The 20,330-nt window shown below is 37.7% G+C and overlaps 1 long non-coding RNA gene across 1 annotated transcript in view; it reads right to left on the reverse strand.

The window, feature by feature from the left end:
• The window catches only part of LOC131838898 (uncharacterized), a 53,846-nt gene that overhangs the window by 19,062 nt on the left and 14,454 nt on the right, over positions 1 to 20,330 (reverse strand). The window lies entirely within an intron of this gene.

Consider the following 20,330-nt stretch of genomic DNA (forward strand, 5'->3'; position numbering starts at 1 on the left):
TTTTATTTTGTTTTGAGGAGATGTTCTAGTTTTAGATGATGGCTCCACCACTTGCAAAATTTGTAGAAATGGCACAACAAAAAATTATACACACAGACATTAAATATGACAAAGTAAACAGTATGAATTTAGGTGAAAGTCATATAGATGTGTATTATATTATTTCTATTTTCCTGTGTGTTTGAAAGTTTTTCATAATAAGAAGTTGGGGGAAATACACCCCTCAAAATATTGTCATTTCAACATGTAATTATGAGCATATCTCAGTGACTGACAGCATGGACTCTGGAATCTAATAAAGCTGGGTTGAAATCCTGGCTCTACTATTCATTTTGTTCTATCAAGTGCCAGCCAATATAAATAATTCAGTCCTTATAACAATCCTATGAGGAATATATTATTATCCACATTACACAAATGAAGAAACTGAGGCACAGAGAGGTTAAATAACTTGGCAAGGATTACAGAGCTAGCAAAGTGTGGAGCTAGGAATGAACCTTGTCAGTCTGGCTCCTGAGGCCCTACTAATGAACTACTGTATCTGGTTTTTGTATAGAATCTGGTATGGTGTCTCAGTGGAGAGGCCCAGGATACCATTGAGAATATGGAAAGGGAGATAGAAATGTAAATTTTAGAGTCATCAGCCAGTAACCAGCTTATATGAATGTCAATGCAATGAGGTGCATATATGAAAAAAATTTCCCCTCAAATCAGTGCTTTCAATCATGCTCTGCTGAATTCCCTTTTCACATCCTGTAACAACATCTATGAACAGAGTCCATGATCTCCATTTGGATTCCTCACTTTTAGTTAGTCACTCCCCCTGCGTGTGTTCCGTCTCTCGCTGTGTCTCTCCCTATCAAATAAATAAAATCTTAAAAAAAAAATTCAATCACATGTCTGATTCAAAACTTCTCTACCCTCCATTTCTTGCTAGAGTTTTGGCTTGAGAAACCAAAAGTAGTGGCTGGTGGGGATTGGGTCAGCAAGAGTCAGTTCCTTTATTTCCGCCACCATACTGACATGAAATCTGGCTTTCACTTGATCAATTCCTCCTCAACCTACCCTCAGCCATCTCTTTCCAGTTTTTTTCCACTAGGGTCCCCTCACCTAACAGTGATTTGGGGCCAGCTAACGGCCCAAGAAAACATGCCATGCCAAATAGTGAGAGTTGTGACCACTCCAAGGCTGCTGCTCACTGTCATGCTAACAACTCCAAGGTTCATCTGGACAAGAAATGTCAGTCTCCTTTTTCCAGGCATTCCAAGCTCTCTAAGTGTTTCTGTTGGAGTCTTCTCTCTCACTTGGTTTTGTGAATGAAGCAAGGACCATGTGGCTATGGTCTAGTCTGACTCAATGTTTCCATACCACTCTCCATCCTCTTCTGTAGACTGGAGTTGGGGTAGGGTGAAAGCTGGTTTGAATAAAGCTCATACTATTGTCTGTTGGCAAGCTCAGGGGTAGAATCTAGCCCCAAAATGGGTGACTATTTTAAAATGTCTTTCTTGCTCTTTGCCTCAGCTTTCAACACTAGCCCCTGATTCTGATTCAACAGGAAGAATCACTTTCACCATCTTTGTTATAGACGCACATATGGTAAATGAAGCCATGAGAGTTGACCTAAGACTTCAGGAACTATAAAAATAACAGAGAGTGAGAACTACTGTGTCCTTTATTAATAATCAGGTCTCAATTGGAGTGATGACTTTTTTAAAATGGTATAGTACATTTGAAAGTTGTGAGAAAATAGACCCTGAGAGTGCTCATCACAAGGAAAAAACAATTTTTTCCTTTTCCTTTTTTTGTGTGTATCTATGAAATAATGTTAACTTATTATAGTGCTATATATCAATTATATCTCAATAAAACTGAAAAAAGATGTTAAAATATGATTATGCATTGGCAATGATAGTAAAACATTAAATAACCATTGTAGAGTCACATCTTGAAATGTCTTATGTTGGCTAAATATATTCAGAGTTGCCATTCAAAACATACATCATGAAGGGCAAGGGGTCCTATGCTGGGTAAATGTCGATGAGGAAGAAAGAAACAATTAGAAGATCCACATTAATAAGTACAATAAAACAAAGGGATTCCAGGGAAAAAGAAAAGTCAGAAACAACCAAGAAAGCTGACATGCATCTTCCATCTCTCAGAGAAAAGAAGTATCGAGGACAAGGAGATGGAGCCCATGCATAGATGTCTTCTATTGTCCCAAAGGACCCAACTGAGCCCACACCCTGGTTTATAATGCCTTTCTAGGTTGACTACAGCTTGAGTGTCAACAACAGGGACCCACTGGAATTCTTCTCAAAAGTGTTTATTTCATCACGTTCACTGCTTCCTGGTTCAGAGTATTTCCCAACATAGCACAGCACCTCCTCTTCAGTGGTCTTCAAATCAGGGTATGTTCTCTTTAGGGGAACTTAAAGAATTCTATGATGTACATGAGTATGAAAAACTTTAAAAGAACCAATTTCTGTCTCTCAGTTTCTATTTGTTGTCTCATAGAACCGACCTGCCTGGGAATGTGTCTGGGGTCTTCTAGTATTCTTATTACCTTTCTCTGAACTTACAAAATAAGGCACACCTCTGACCCATCCTAAAATGTGTACAGTGTGTGGAATGTGAAGGTGGAAAGCTATAAAAATGCTCTTTGAGGCATGAAATAAAGGGACTATTCATCACATTCAGCTTTATTTCCTCTAGTTACCCAAATGACCAACCCATGCCTTGATCAATTAGCTATTTATCCATTACTACATAGAAATCACCTCAAAAATTTAATAGTTTAAAACAATAAACAAAGTTCCCCTGGGTCTTTAAACCCATGGTGGGATAGGCTTTCTCACCAGTTTGAACCATCAAGATAGGTACAGGGAATCTTGGCTTCTGGAGAGGCCGAAGCAGAAATTTCCAGCAGGGTTTTTTCCCTCTGATCACATAATCAAGTCAGGTGATCTAACTGGTTAGGCTGGTTGGAAACCATCAGTAAAGAAAGTGACCGTGGGGTTTGCCAGGGGAGTTTCAGATTTTAAACAGCACATCATAAATTCCACCACCTTTATGTTAACAAAGAGTCAAAATCCAAACATCTAGCCTTCCTTAAAGCTATAAATCAACCTATTGTCTATCCACATTTTCCAAGTAAATGGCCTCTCCTTTAAGAGCTCTTCATACAAACTCAACAAACAAGGGTTTAATGCATATTGGTTAAACATCTAGAAACGTTGGTGCCTATTTGATACATATTCTGTAAGTCTTTGCTGAGAGAAAAGAAGAAGGAAGAAAAAGGAAGAGAAATAAAAAACATTTGTGGGTCCATTTCCCTTTCTGCTCCTACTCTTTTCCTCTCCTAAGCATTTTCACTTCCTCGTCTATACTGCAGTTCCCCACTTAGCTGTTTAAACTTCCCCTTCTAAAAGGGGCAGTGTAACCTTGCTATCTTAACCTTCTGATACCTATAAAATCTGTTTCCCTCTTCTAACACTGATTATATGCTCTTTTCTCTTATTCCTGCATGTCTATGGTCTGAGCTCCTACTGGGTCATCTTTTAGCTCATCCCAAGACAGACGTTAGACTTCCTGCTGTAGAAGATAGAATAGACTTGATATGTCCTGTGTATATACCCTGTGTATACCTGAAACTAATGTAATGCTGTATGTCAACTAACTGTAATTAAAATAAAAAATTTCAAAAAAAAAAAACCATAATATCAATATCCAGGTTCTACTTACCACTTTTTCCTAAGCAAATAGGTTAAAACTGATTTGTAACCTTTAATATTTGTGTGATTTATTTTAGTCACTTCCTTATTATTTTCTTTGCAATCTGTTTTCTCCTCAATAAATTTGTTCTTCATTCTTTGGGGATATTGAATTTTAGTGTGTGAATCTTATTAATAAAGATCCAGAATGCTAAAAACTCTCTTTAAAAGACCACCCATTACATGAGGTAGGCCAACACATCAGGTCTAGTCACTCAGCCCTCACATCTCCAAGGCAGCCTTGAACTATGGTTGACCTTTGGCCAGCCCACAGCAACATGGTCCTCAGAGCATTCTTTACATGACTAATTGCTGATTTTATTGTGTACATCCAGAATGATGCACAGTGCATGAAAGCTTGCCAATTTGCTTTGCACAAGACCAAGATTGATGACGTACACCTGGTTTCATTGTTGAGGTCCTGAGTTTTGGTTCCTACCACTGGTAGCACATAAGGATATGCCTGTGACTGGTCCTCTTTAAAGCCTCATTCTTTGAATCCTGAATGAGCTGCTCTGAGCAAAGACATTCCACCTATATCCCTGTAGTTTGCTTCTAGATATAAAACATACCCTGTGTGCCTTCAGATTAGGAAGAACTTATAATACATGTTAGATGTCTCTAGATACTACCTAATGCCTGTCATTTTCCTATTGCTTTTGCTCTGTAGCCTACGTTGTACTAAACTTTAGCTGTAATTTTAACTTGCTATTGAGTCTTGTAAAAATCACTTGGCTTGGCGTGATCTTGGAGCCCCCAAAACATCATCTATCCCAACCCACGTATATGTTGCCTTTGAAATGTATCTGGTAACTAATCATTCCATTGTTGTTTAAATATGACCAGTAATGGTGAATTCACCACGTACTTGTGGTACATAAACTTAGAAATCATTTGACTTTAACAATTATGTAATGCAATATTCCTGACTAAAAACTGAACAGAAAAGTTGAGTGATAAGAAACTATTCTGTCAGGGGCACCTGGCTAGGTAAGCATCTGCCTTCTGCTCAGGTATGATCTCCAGGTTCTTGGAATCAAGCCCCACACTGGGCTCCCTGCTCAGCAGGGAGTCTGCTTCTCTCCCTGTTTGTGCTCTCTGTCTCTCCCCTTCAAATGAATAAATAAAATCTTTTTAAAAAGTTTTAAAAAGGAACTCTTCTCTCAGTCAGAACACTATCCTTTTTAAGAATCTAGGAGAGCCTCAAGACGGCAATTTTTGTTTTTTTCACTAGAGATTGTATCAGGAAGTATGAAAGAAAAAATCCACCTCATAGAGAAATCATGAAAAAACAAATAACAAGTGTTGGGGAGGATGTGAAAAAATAGGAACCCTCAAACAATGCCGGAAGGAAGAGTTTAGAAGTTCCCCAGAATGTTAAATATGGAGCTATCATATGACCCAGAAAATTACTCAGAACTATATACCCAAGAGAAATGAAAACATGTTTAAAAAAAAAAAACCTGTACATGAACATTCAGAGCTATTATTCATCATAGCCAAAAAGTAGAAACAAATATCCTTCAACTGATAAATGGATAAATTAAATGTGACATAGCTATACAATGGAAAATTATTCAGCAATAAAAGGAAACAAAGTACTGATGCATGTTATGACATGGATAAACCTTGAAAGCATGGTAAGTAAAGAAGCTAGTAACAAAGGACTGCTTTGTTCATACATGGATTTTATAAAATGTCTGAAATAGGTAAATCCATGTAGACAGAAAGCAGATTTGTGGTTGCCTAGACTTTGAGTAGAAATGGGAGTGATGAGTGATGAAAATCTTCTAAAATTTATTTTAGTGATCTTTGCACAATTTTGTGAATGCACCAAAACCACTGAATTATATACTTTAAATGGGTAAGTTCTATGGTAATTATTGGAACCCTCAATTCATTATTTCTAAACTAACAAAAACATGCTATTATTAACTGTACTATGTATTATGAAGAGTTGACAAGCATACGTTACTTTCATGATAAAATATTTTAAAATTATATGCTACTAGAATCTCTTGCTAGTTGTTAATTTTAACTAGATAGACTCATAGACAGTTTGTTAAAATAAAAAAAATCTAGCTAAGTCATAGGCTTACCCTCCCATAATGCATGAAAGAAAAGAGGAACTAACGATCTTCTCATTTGCAAAGCACTCTTACAAGAATTTATACTATTTATTTCCACAGAGATGTCAATTGCAACGTTACTAATGGGGCAACAAATTATCAAGTAAAGCAACAATTCAGAATTATAAACTTCAAGGAAGAAGGGAGCTAAACCCTTGGAGTTAGCATAGTCACATGTCCTCTGAACACATTAAGACAAGATCTATCTTTCAGTCTTGTTTAACATGTGTATCAAGATTTAACATGTGTATCTGCCTCGTGGTTTGAGTGGCACCATGAGTGGTCACGTAGGAGGAATATGCGTACATGACCAGATTCCTGTAAGAATTCTGGGCCCTGCGACCTAAGTGGGCTTACCTTGGCAGAGATATCTTGTACAAATTCCTATAATTTGCTACTAGACTGAAAGAACTGTAGTGTGACCGACATGTAGGGAAGACCTGGAAGTCTATGCCTAAGCTCTCTGGTCTTCACCTTGGCATATCTTTTTTTTTGTTGATCCTATTTTCTATCTTATGCTGTATAAACTTAAGCCATGATTATAACCTGTTATTTAGTTAAATGAGTCCTCCTAATACATTTTCAAACTAGTATGTTCTTGGGACTCTCCAAGTACATGAGTTTCTCTGAAGGTTATTTTTAAGGACCTATTAAACAACTGAATGCTATGTTTTAATAGTTTTACAAGATTCTTTTTCTTAAAAAATTATACTTCCAGGATACCTAGGTGGTGAAGTCAGTTAAGTGTTGAACTCTTGGTTTTGGCTTAGGTTGTGATCTCAGGATCATGAGCTTGAGCCCCACAACTGGCTCTGTGCTCAGAGCATTATCTGCTTTGGAGTCTCTCTCCCTCTGCCCCTCTGCATGTTCTCTCTCTGTCCCCCTGCCCCCTCTGTTTTTAAAATAAAAAAATCCTAAAAAAATTATAATTCCAAGGAAGATATTTGCAAATGATATATTTGATAAGAGGTTAATATTCAAAGAATTGCTAGTTGTTAGTTTTAACTATATAAGACTCACACTTTGCTAAAATAAGAAATCTAGCAAAACACAGGCTCCCCCCACCCCCAGCATGCATGAAAAAGAAGAGGAACAAAAAGGAACTCATACAGCACATCTGCTTATTTCTGGAATTATCTGGAGTCATGGTACCAACCCTTAGCCAAATCCTGGGACCAAACTTGAACAATTCAACATCAAAAAACCCCCCAAATAATCTGATTAAAAATGGGCAGGGGACCTGAATAGACATTTCTCCAAAGAAGACATACAGATGGCCAATAGACACTTGGGAAGATGTTCAACATCACTCGTCATCAGAAAAATGCAAATCAAAGTCACCAGGAGATATTACATTACCACCTGTCAGAATGGCTAAAATCAAAACACAAGAATCAACAAGTGTTTGTGAGGAAAAGAACTCTATACACTGTTGGTGGGAGTGTAATTTGGTGTAGTAACTATGGAAAGCAATATGGAGATTCCTCAACTATGGAAAGCAATATGGAGATTCCTCAAAACATCAAAAATAGAAATACTGTATGATCTGGTAATACCACTAATGGGTATTTACCCACTAAAAATGAAAAGACATATGCACCCTTATGTTAATTGCAGCATTATTTACAATAGCCAAGAAATGGAAGCAACCCAAATGTCCATCCATAGATGAATGGATAAAGAAGATGTGGTGTGTGTGTATGTGTATAATATATGTTATATATTATATATATGTGTATATATATATATAATGGGATATTACTCAGCCATCAAAAAGAATGAGATCTTGCCACCTGGGACAATATGGATGGACCTAGAGAGTATTATGCTTAATGAAATAAGACAGAGAAAGACAAACACTGTATGATTTCACTCACATGATTCTACTTTATGTGGAATCTAAAAAACAAATCAAACGAATAAACAAACAAAAAGCAGAAACAGATCCATAAATACAGAAAAAAACCAGATGGTTTCCCAAGGGAAGTAGGGTGGATAAAGGAGAATGGGAAGCTTCTAGTTATGGAATAAATAAGCCACAGGGATAAAAGGTACAGGTATAACATAGGGAATATAGTCAATGGTATTATAACAGCATTGTATGGTGACAAATAGTAGCTGTACTTGTGGTGAGCACGGCTTAATGTATAAACTTGAGTCACTATATTGTATACCTGAGACTAATGTAATATTATATGTCAACTATACTTCAATAAAAAATAGTTTCAGTAAACAGAAAAAACTATACTTCCAAGGACAGATTTATAATAAGAAATAGAACATTCTTAAAGTTATGAAGTTACACCATCTCAATTTTGCACAGAAAAGAAAAATCAATATTTTTGTGACTACCCACTATTTAATATTTAAAATCAAATATTTCAAACAAATTTTATGTCACAGAAAGATAGTTCTTCCTCTGTGGTATGGGAATAAAAACATATCATTTATCTCTTTCTGAGTCATCTTTTGTTAATTAGAAAGGCTTGCATTGATAAAGACAAGCTCTAGATTTTCAGTAGTTAACATTGTAAGCTAAAAGCAGAACTGTGAAGACCAATTTTACTGGCATAAATATAGTTAAGAATGAATAAGACCTTATAATAACAATTAAATAAGGAACACATAGCATTACTCTTCCACACTGTTTGGTCACATATCTATAAATGTGACAATAAAGGAAGTATCATTAGAATGCTATTCTCTACAAATTTATGGCAATATAAGCAAATATACCCTAAATGCTGCTTTATTCTTTTATAAGCAATTGTATCTTTACATATGCTTTTCTGTCAGGTCAGGCAAATTTTACTTTGGTACAACAAGAGATAATGGGTCATTAGGTTAAAAGATAATAGATTTGGGTCACAGGGTCACCTGGGTGGCTCAGTGGGTTAAAGCCTCTGTCTTTGGCTCAGGTCATGATCCCAGGATCCTGGGAAATCTCTGCCCAGCAGGGAGCCTGCTTCCCTTCCTCTCTGTCTGCCTCTCTGCCTACTTGTGATCTCTGTCTGTCAAATAAATAAATAAAATCTTAAAAAAAAATCGATTTGGGTACAGCCAGGGAATATAAACTTAAGTTGATTTGTGTATATTTTTAACAGGACAAAAGTTTGAGGCTGTTACCCAGAATGCACAGAGTTATCTAAATTGTCTCTGAAGTAAAAATTATTTACTTTTCGAAAAAAGTCCTTCTTTCCTGTTTTAACACAAATAAACAATAATAAATTAGAATAAGTGGCAGAAAGTAAAATAAGAAAATTCCTATGTTGTTTTCTTTAGCTTTATGTGGAAAAATAAACCTTTCTGACACTAATCTCTCTTGTAAATATACAAGGTATGTATCTGAAACCTTATCACACAGAGCAGGATAGCAACTCCCTGACTTCATAAAAATAAATCAAAACAAAAACTTGTGAGACAGTCCTCTATTATGAACCAGAAAATTGTTTCCTAGATCAGGAATGAGGAAGATTGTTTCTTAAGTTCAATTCCTTGCTTTTTATCGTCTTCAGTTCTTCCTATCTATCTGTCTATCTATCCATTTATGTGTCTGTCCATATTCCAGCTTTACTGAGATATAATTGACATGGGTTCTTCCTATTTATACTGAAGTCATGTGTTTTGTTACCAGGTCAACAAGCCTACTCCTGAAGTGCTGATCCTGGGAAGAAAGTGGTTTTTGTTTTTTTTCTCCAACAGTCAGAGGTATATCTCTGATGACCTTGGCCTTCCAAGTAGGATACAGAACACAGAAGAGATCTTTTTAAATGACAAACTTGATTACTATAAAAAATTACATAGCTTAAGTCAAGAATTTATTAACAAAGTCAAAAGACTTTGTTATAAGTCTTTTAAGATATAAGAATACCTGGAAACACACAAGGCCCATTAAGGTGATTGGGATGTAATATCATCGAGAAAGGACTAAAATGTAATTGTATCCAACATTGCTAAAATATCAATTTTACACTGTACAAAGAAATTTTGCAGTAAAAGCAAATGTTAGAGGAGATGATTAAAGGATAGCAAGAGAACAAGGTTTGGGCACTGATTACCTAATTACTATCGTTGAGTCCAGAGAAGTTGACTATGGTGGACACATTTACTTTGTGCCTGAAGGATAAGGTTGGTTTACTTACCTCATTATAATTTGGCTCAAGAATTTCATAGTTTTGGGTAAATGTATATTCCTGTTGTTCTAATTCCATTCTCCCCTAAGTAAACAGATTGTTAAGTGCTTCCCAGTCACCAAACCAGAGGGCATGAAAAAAATATATAATTTCACTATAAATTTTTCTGATAGATGTCCTGTCTTATAAACACTTTCTTCTGAGTTTATTTATCAGGGTATTCATGGAGTGTGATCAATTCTGGATTTATTAACAATATTTTTTTAGATTTTATTTATTTACTTGACAGAGAGAGAGATCACAAGCAGGCAGAGAGGCAGGCAGAGAGAGAGAGAGAGGGGGAAGCAGGCTCCCTGCTGAGCAGAGCCCGATGCAGGACTCGATCCTAGGACCCTGGGATCATGACCTGAGCCGAAGACAACAGCTTAACCCACTGAGCCATCCAGGTGCCCGATTTATGAACAATTTTAAATTTTCACATCTGTGAGCTGAGAACCAGACTGTACATTGATGACTTTAATTAACAGTTTCACCTCATGAGCCCTTACCCAAGCAGCAATTGATCTCAGACATTCCTATTTCAGGTAGCCTTTGGTGCATTACAAACCAACACCAAAATCAGTAACCTAAAACCTAAAATGTATTGTTCATAATTTCTGTGGATTGCAGTTCATCAGCTGGGTGATTTTTCTGCTGATCTTTCCTGGAATCACTCATGTAGCTACAGTAATCTCTCCAAGTCTCTAATGAGACTGTTCCAAGTCTCATTCACATCCCTGGCACTTGTGCTGGCTGTCAACTAGTGTTCCTCAGTTATGGCCTTTTTCTCCAGTAGCTGAGACTGAGTTTATTTACACAGTAGTCTCAGGGCAGTATTCTAAAAACGAACAGAAACACAAGACCTTTGGAGTCTGAAATTCAAAAATCTGTAATACCTCTTCTACATTATATTGGACAAAGTAAGTCATTAGACCAGTCCTAGATTCAAGAGGTAGGCATGATAGTCAATTTTATGCATCCACTTGACTGGACTGGGAGAAGGGATGTCCAGACAGCTGGTAAAACATTATTTATGAGCGTGTCTATGAGGATGTCTCTGGGAGAGTTTAGCATTTGAATCAGTAGGCTGAATAAAGATTTCACCATTGGGAGTAGGCATCTTCCAGAACAAAAAGGATGGAAAAATTCATTCCGTCTGCTTGAGCTGAGACATCCATCTTCTCCTGCCCTCAGTCATTGGCACTACTCAGGTGTTCAGACTCAGACAGGACTCATACCATTGGTCTCCCGATTCTCAGAAATTCAGAGTTGGACTAACTTATACCACTGGTTATCTTAGTTCTTTAGCTTGTAAATGGGAGACCCTGGGACTTCTTGGCCTCTGTAATAACGTGAGCCAATTCCTCTTATATATATATCTAGAACTGTTTCCGTATATGTCTTATTTGTTCTGTTTTTCTGGAGATCCCTTACTTACACAGTGAAGAAACAGTCTCCATCTCTTTTCAGGAGAAGCTACAAATGAATCTGTAGCTATATGTCATCCTCCACTATTTCTAACATAAATTCATCAGTTGTTCCAATGATGATGTTTATAGAAAAAGAAAAGATTCTGTAGTTCTAGGACCCAATTTGGCATCACATGTTGCATTTAATTGTCATTTCTCTTTAGTCTCCTTTAATCTGGACAGTTCCTTAGCTTTTCTTTTTCTTTCAAATGAAATTTTAAAATTTTGTCTTTTGAACTATTTGACATTTTGAATTTTATAGAATATCCCTCAATTTGTCTGATATTTCCTTGTAATTAGATCATGTGTTTTTGGCATCAACGTTGTATAAGAGAGGTTATGACCTTTTTGTTATATTACATCAGGAGGAAATAGTATCAATTTACTCCTTTATTGGTGATGTTAATTTTGATTGGTCTTTCCACTGTAAAGTTACAGTTTTTCTTTTGTAATTAATCAGTAATTTGTGTAATGATATACTGTCCCTTATTAAACATTAAACTTTTACTTGTTAAACTTTTTAAACCTTTACTTATTAAAACTTTTACTTATTAAACTTTTACTGACTAGTTTTAGTATCAATTAATTATTTCAATTATAAAATTTATAGAAGAAAACATTTTAAAATTTAGGTTCAAATTTTGGTTTGCTACATTTCAACTGTATGATTGATCTTAGGGCACTCATGATGGCTCTGAACCTTAGTTTCATCACTTGTAAATTGTAGACAATACCAATTATTTTATAAAGTTGTGAACATTAAAATAAGATAATATATGTAAAGTACTTAGCAGAGTGATTACCATTTATTTATTTTAACTAGTTTTTACTGGGTTCTCTAATTTTTATTAGTGTTCTAGGAAGTCATGACTAAAACAGTATCTTTGCCTTAAAAGAGATTATAGTCTATTCTACAGCAGATGTCAACAAACTTTTTTTTACAAAGGACCAGAATGTAAATATTTTAGGAGCCATACAGGCAATACATAAATGAATGGGTGTTGCTGTGTTCCAATAAACTTTACTTAGAGAATATGTTGGGGACTAGACTTGGCCCATGGGCCATTGCTTTCTGATTTCTCTCCTTTTTTTTTTTTTTAAAGAATTTATTTATTTATTTGTCAGAGAGAGACACAAGCAGGGGGAGCCTCAGGCAGAGAGAAGCAGGCTCCCTGCTGAGCAAGGAGCCGGATGCAGTACTTGATCTCAGGATGCTGAGATCCTGACATGACCTGAACAGAAGGCAGACACTTAACTGACTGAGTCACCCAGGCACTCTGCTGATCTTTCTTCTATAGGAAACAGACCAAAAATAGTTATAAATTCCCATAAGTGCTATGAAGGAAAAATACAGGTATTAGGAGATTATATAACCCTGACCTCATCTTGTCTAGAATATCAAGGATAATAAAGCTGAGGAAATAACATGTACACTAAGACCTGAAAAATAGGTAGCTGGTAACCAAATATATGGTGGCTGGGAGCTTTGTAGGCAAAGCAAATAGGATATGCTACAGTACTCAGGGAGAAAGTTACACTGCATTTTTTTAAGACTGCAAATAAAGGCAATGTGACCAGAGGGCAAAAACATAAGAAAGGTGTTGTGAAAGTCTTTTCACAAATGGCTATTAATTTCTTACTACATGCCAGGCATTGTTCTAGCTAAAAGGAATATGTTAGTGAATAAGACTGACAAGGTCTCTGTCACCCTGGGGTGGACATTTGGGAGGGATAGAGATGGACAATTAATTAATAAATATTACATATTTAATATATAACTGCATGTATGTAGATGCATGTATAAATGAGTATAATAACATTGTGGTAAGAGCTAAGAAGAAAATAAATGATTTCTTCTATGATATAAAACAGGATGAGAGTATTTTAGATGCATGGTTGGAGAAGACTTTTTGAGGAAGTGACACTTGATCTGAGATTTGAACACTGAGAAAAAGCCAAACATAGGAAAGCAGGAAGAATAACATTAAAAATGTGAAACAACAAAAGGAAATAAGACAAAAAAGAGCCAGTATTGAGGACAGAATCCTAACCCAAAGAGAGAATGCTTTGAAACAAGATTGAAGACATAGGCATAGCTCAGATAATTGGAGTTATTAGTGAAAAATTTAGATTTTACTTGAAATGCACCAAAAATCCACTGCAAAGTTTTATTGAAGGGAGTTACATTACATTTATATGTTGAAAAGATTTTTCTGGGTAATAGCATGGTGAATGCAATAGAAGACACCAAGATCGAAAGTAGGAGAGGCAAGTTAAGAGACCATTTGCACTAATCCAGGTGAGAGCCTACAAAGCAGCTACAGGAGGGTGGCAACAGTATAGATGGAGGGAAACGAGCAGATTAGAGAGATATTTAAAAGTCAAAACTGATTGGATTTGGTGGTTGATTGGATATGAGCATTAAAGGAAAAAGATGATCTCTAGGTTCCTGAAGGGAGAAGTTGGGTGATTGGTGGGGCCATTCACTGGGACATCCAAGTGGAAATGGTAAATATGCAGTTGAAAAGAGGATTTCAGGGGTACCTGGGTGGCTCAGTAGGTTAAGCCAGTGCCTTAGGCTCAGGTCATGATCCTGGAGTCCCAAGGTGAGTCCCACGTCTGGCTCCCTGCACAGCAGGAAGTCTGCTTCTTCCTCTGACCCTTCCCCTTCTTGTGCTCTCTCTCTCTCTCATTCTCTCTCTCAGATAAAGAAATAAAAATCTTCAAAAAGAAAAAAAAGAAAGAAAACCCCAGGAGCTCAGAGGAGATTTTATAAAACTGGGGATGCATTTTTTCCATCGGTGGTCACCAAAGTCACAGATGTAGATAGCAACACCTGAGAAGAAAGCATGAAGAAGGGAAGCCAGCCTAAGTCTGAGTCTTGAGAAACTTGGACATTTAAAGATGTCAGAGGGGACAAACTGATCAAGGAGACTAGAAAGAATTGAGTATAGTGTAGGCAGAAGACCAGGAAGCGTACTGTCATAGAATGCTTCTGAGGGACAACAAAAATGAGAAGTGAAAAGCAGCCACTGGATTTAAAGACAAGGAGATCATTGATAGCCTTGGTAAGAGTTATTTTAGCAGAGAGCACAGAGCTAGATTACAGTGGTGATAGGGATCATAGAAGACTTTGAGAAATGTCTTTTATCATAGATAGATAGATAGAAGATAGATATAAAAGGAGTAGATGCATAGGCCACAGAGTAATCTCTTAGTCAATAATTATTTTTGTTACTATTATCTTATAGTCACTTAATAAATGTCATAGATACTTGAAATTTTTCAATTAAGTATCAAATTTGCTTGCTTAGTCCACATTAATTTTTAATGTTAATTTTGCTTTTTAAAATATGCAATACACCCAAATGGTTCTAAATTCAAAAGGAACAAACAGTACAGTGAAATGTTTACTTCTCACCCTGTTCCTCCACCCCCAGTTTCTTTCCCAGAGGAACCAATGTCATGAGTTTAGCTGGCTCATTCTTTTTAACAACTGCATGGTAAGTACTCAGTTATATATGTTACCATACTTCATTTGACTTGTATGCTAGTGATGGATATTTAGCTTGTTAAGAGTCTTTTCCTATTACAAATAATAAAGCAATGAACAATCTTGTAGGTGTGATTTCACATATGTGTAAAGTATCTTAGGTCTGTCTCTATAGAAGCAGATATTCTGGGGGAGATTCTCCTGGAAGTGTTTTATTAGAATACTCAGGAGTAAACCTAAAAAGAGTGAGGGAAGCAGGACAAGGAAGGGGAAGAGGTAAAGCAAGAATGTGGTTTCAGATGACTGGAATCAGTCCATTCCTATAGGGAGCTCTAAAGCATAAATTGCAAGCAGCTTCTATCTGCCCTTAGGCTAGGGACCAGAACATTTGTACCCTCACTGTAGGAGTGCTGACAACACTGACTCCATCTTTGGCCGTTTGTTTTGGTCAGGCCTTCACAATGACTTCCCTCAAGGCTGTGTGTTCCAGGGCCCATGGAGGTTAATGTATGACGAGAATACAGGAAGGTTTGCTCTGATCTTTCCTTAATTGGCACACAGAAGATGCCACTTTAAATAACTAGTAGAGAAGACTGGCTGACAGGAGGCACCACTTTAGATAACTATCCTTTGACCTCACCACAGTGATCCCTTCACTCTAAAAAAGTCATGGGTTAGGGGCACCTGGGTGGCTCAGCGGGTTAAAGCCTCTGCCTTCAGCTCAGGTCATGATCTTAAGGTCCTGGGATGGAGTCCCACATCGGGCTCTCTGCTCAGCAGGGAGCCTGCCCCCCCACCCCCATCTGCCTCTCTGCCTATTTGTGATCTCTGTCTGCCAAATAAATAAATTAAACCTTAAAAAAAAAAGCCATAGGGTTAGGGTCCAAACTGGGCAGAAAATAGCTGTGTGGTGCCTGGATCCTTGCCCACCTGATCTCCTCCATCAGTAAGTTAGTCACCCTAATACTCTGTGTACATGGTATGGAGCAGCTTGCTTCATTTTTCAGTCTCTAAAAGGCATTCTCAGTCTGGAGAATACTTCAGTGCCCCTCCCTCCACCTTCTAACACCCAAATAGTCACTGGCTACTCCAGGGTGGGGGTGGGGATGGGGAGGTATGGGAGATCCGCTCATAGTTCCAGGCACTTTAAAGTTCGGGTGGCTCTAATCATCCAAGGGCAATCCTCTGGGGTTGTAGGTAGAAGCCCTTCCCAGGAGCTCCCACAGCTGCGGGGTGTGGGGGAAGGGTAGCAGGAACAGGCACACTGAAATGGTAGCAGGGATGCCTGGGGGCACCAACAGATTCTGCAACAGTAAGTATAACTGTAGGATAAATTCCTAGAGGTAATATTGCTGAATGGAGCTAATATTACTAGTTGCCTACTCAAACAAGATCCACCCCACCTCTGCCCAACTCTTCCTAATAGATCATCGATCTCATTTGAAGTAGCTGTGTGCCCCATTCAAAAAATACTTTCCTATCCTCCTGGGCCTCTGGGCTGGTCATGACAGTTTTTGAAATAAGATGGAGGTAGTAGTTTCTGGGGATAGTGTCCCTTTCTGAATTAAAAAAAAAAAACCCAAGCTTATTTTTTCCTCTTTGCCCTTTACTTCACATCTTTCTTTTTGCCAGGAGTGTACAAAAATGGGTCTGGAAGTGCAGCAACCATCTTGTGACCCTGAGACAGAAAGAAGGAAAATGAAGTTCTCTGCAAGAAATTGGGGCAAGTCAACAGAAGCCATGAATTAAAAGTGACTTCCTGTACCCAAGCTTTAGTGTTGTAGGGTCAGTAATAATTATTATACAACCTGACATTCATTTATATGGTATTTTCTAAGTCACAGGTGTGCTTTCACAAAATTCGCCTCACCCTCATTCTTTCAATGCCTCCACCTCTGTGTGATAGGTATCAGTACCCTGGGGCGGGGGGTGGTGGAAAATTTCCTGCAGTATTAAGAGCACATAATTCACTGATGGCTAATTTTGAGTTAGTTTGCTCTCCTTTTAGCAACTAGCAAAGATCCACCACCTTAGAAGTATGGAACTTTGTAATTTGGGGACACAGGACAAAAGTATTCCTGTGGGATAGAGTATTTTGAAAAGCATCCCATACCCCCAAATTGAAGTGTTAGGGTAGAGTCCCACAAAGTGGCAAAAGTCAAAGGAAGAATGCACTAAATGGGAGGGAGAGAGCACAGAAAGCATATCTATACATTATAAAACACGAATTTTGCCCATTCTGAAATTCTGCACTACAGTCTTTGGGAAAATTAATTTTCCCTGTGTTCCTGCAGGACATTGAGCTACGGATATTGATCTACTATGAAGATGAGAATACTTGTCCTTTACAGCCAGCTTGTAGAAACATTTGCTGCCATTATAAGGGTCATGAAACTTACCTTACCTGGAGTCGACGCCTTACATCCTGACCAGCAACTTTCTCTCCTCCCTAGAGAGGCCTAAGGAAGGACTTTGGGAACTATCTGCCTGTGTGTTTACACATCAAAAGAACAGAAAACTGGTTGCAATTTCAAAGAGGCTAGTTTTATCTTCCTTCTGAGACAATTTAGATAACCGAGCTTCGGAAGGGTAACAAAACAAGATTCTTCAACTTCTGTTCTAAGGATAACTTACATTAGAAGCAAAGACTTTACTCCTTCCTTTAAGAAAGGGGAAGAAAAACAGTTATTCCTCCCTATATAAGCTCCCAGAGTCCCTCTCTTGTAGGGTGATCCTTCCCTACATATAGGGCTAGCCACCATACTCTCACTGAGTCTGCCTGCGTGGGGTGTGAGGCCTAAGGAACAATGCAACACTGTTAGTCCACCTAGTGATATTACAGTGAGTAAATAAGGCTCTGATCTTTCATCCAGAGACCAGGTGTTTTTACTAGTACCCTCTCCCCCACCCCGGCGTCTCTCATTCTCCCATTCCCCCTACCTATTTACCTAACTCTGTGCAAGCAGGGTAGCATCTAAGACCCATCTCACTTCCTGACTTGACATTATCTTCCTTTAAGAAATTAGTGAATTACTCAACACTGAGTTTCTAATATGTATAGGATATGACTTACACATTTTCTTGCCTAAAATGGAGGAAATCAAAACTTGGAAAAAAAATCTTTTTTTTTTTTTTTAAAGATTATTTATTTATTTATTTGACTGACAGAGATCACAAGTAGACAGAGAGGCAGGCAGCGAGGAAGGGAAGCAGGTTCCCTGCTGAGCAGAGAGCCCGATGTGGGGCTCGATCCCAGGACCCTGGGATCATGACCTGAGCTAAAGGCAGAGGCTTTAACCCACTGAGCCACCCAGGCACCACAACATTGGAAAAAATCTTAATGGGCAAACATTTTAAAAATGTACTTTTAAAATGTCAACGTCAAAGAAGACGAAGGCTGTGGCACCATTCCAGATTAAAGGAGACTAAAGTGACATAGATGCTGAATGAAAAATGTGAAGGAGAAGGTTTGTTACAGAGGGCATTACTGGAACAATTGGCAGAATTTGCACATGGGCTGTATATTCATAATAACAGTGCATTGATATTAAGATTCCTTAATTTGGTAATTATACTGTGGTTTTGTAAGACACTACCTTTTTTTAAGGATAGATGTTAAATTAGGTGTGATAGGTTGTGATACCTGTAACTTAGTTTTAAAGGGATAAAGAGAAAAAAAAATCAAATTTGGAAAAATATTTACTGAACATTGTTGATCTAGGTGAAGGGAATTCCAGAGTTCATGGTACTATTCTTATAACTCTTCTCTAATTTAATTTTTTTTTTCCAAATAAATGAGAGGAAAAGTATTCTTCTCCAGTGACTAATATGTGGCAGTGTGGAGGCCGAGAAAATTAAGGCCATCCCACCTCAAGTTTAACGTTAGCATGAGTACAGCCATCTTAGCTTCGGCAGCCATCTCAGGCCCTGTGACCAGGGACTGAACTTTACTCTACTTTAGCTTTAGTAACAGGAACCCCACCCTGCTTTAGTTCCAGGAAAAACAGGACCCTGCCTTTAGTTCCAAGAAAGTACCTAACCCTATAAACAACCTGGCAACAGCTAATCAGCTTACTGCAGGAAAGTCTGAAATTTTCCCGCTCCCCTCCCCCAAGCCTCTGGTAACCACACATAAATACCCCTGCCTTAACTAGACTCGGGGTCCAAGTCCCTACTCTGCTGTGTTGGGTATACTTGGGCCCAAGCTTAAGCTTGTCGAATAAACCCTCTTGTGATTGCATCGGTGTTGGCTCCTTGGTGGTCTCTCGGACGCAAAAACTTGGGCATTACAGCAGGCTCTGAGCTAGCCACGGCCCTAGAGAGTAATGGATGTGATATATTCCCAGGCCTCAAAAACCTGACATTTAGTAAGGAGCTAAACAGGGAAATTGATACAATGTGATAAAACTTAAAAGCACATTATTTATGTTTATGTTTATGTTTATAACTATTTTCTTTTCACATGGCTTATGTGACACCCCTCTCTGTTTATCTTCCTCCTTTCTCCCTGGCTACTACTTCTCAGTACCTTTGGCTAATTCCTCTACATCTCCTCACAGAATTCACTCTTTGGACTTTTTCCCTTCTCTGGCTACTCTTGATCCTCAGGTGTACTTAATTAGTTATATGGCTTTAATATAATTTATATATCCAGCCTTGTCCTCTCCTCCAAACTCCTGCCTATTCCACAACCCCACCTGAATGTCAGGGATCACAAACTCAATTTCTCTAAAAACAAACTTCTGATTTCCTTTCAGTCCTACCCTTCCTGGAAAATATGTGCAAGTCATATATCTGACAAAGGACTTGACTCCAGAGTATAGAAAGAACTCTCAAAAGGCAGAAACAGGAAAATAAACAGCCTTATTTTTTAAATGGTAAAAGATTTAAACAGTCAGTACACCAAAGAGGATGCACAGATGGCCAATAAGCACATGAAAAGATGCTCAACATCACTAGTCATTAGGGAAATACAAAATAAAGCTACAATAAAAATGAATTACTACATACCTACTAGCATAACCACACACAAACAGCCCACAAAAAATTGACAATATGAAGTGCTCTGCATCCTTAAAGTAACTGGATTTTGTATACATTGGTGAGAATGCAGAATAGGACAACAATTTGGAAAACTCTTTGGCAGTTTCTTTTAAAGCTAAACATACACTTAGTATATTTATCTAAAGGTAATGAAAATCTATGTCCACACACAAAAAAAACCTGTATGTGTTTAAAGCAGCTTTATTCATATTCATTAAATCCTGGAAACAACCCAAATAGCTGTCAACTGGGGC

Source organism: Mustela lutreola, chromosome 8, assembly GCF_030435805.1.
Source record: "Mustela lutreola isolate mMusLut2 chromosome 8, mMusLut2.pri, whole genome shotgun sequence".
Lineage (NCBI taxonomy): Eukaryota > Metazoa > Chordata > Mammalia > Carnivora > Mustelidae > Mustela > Mustela lutreola.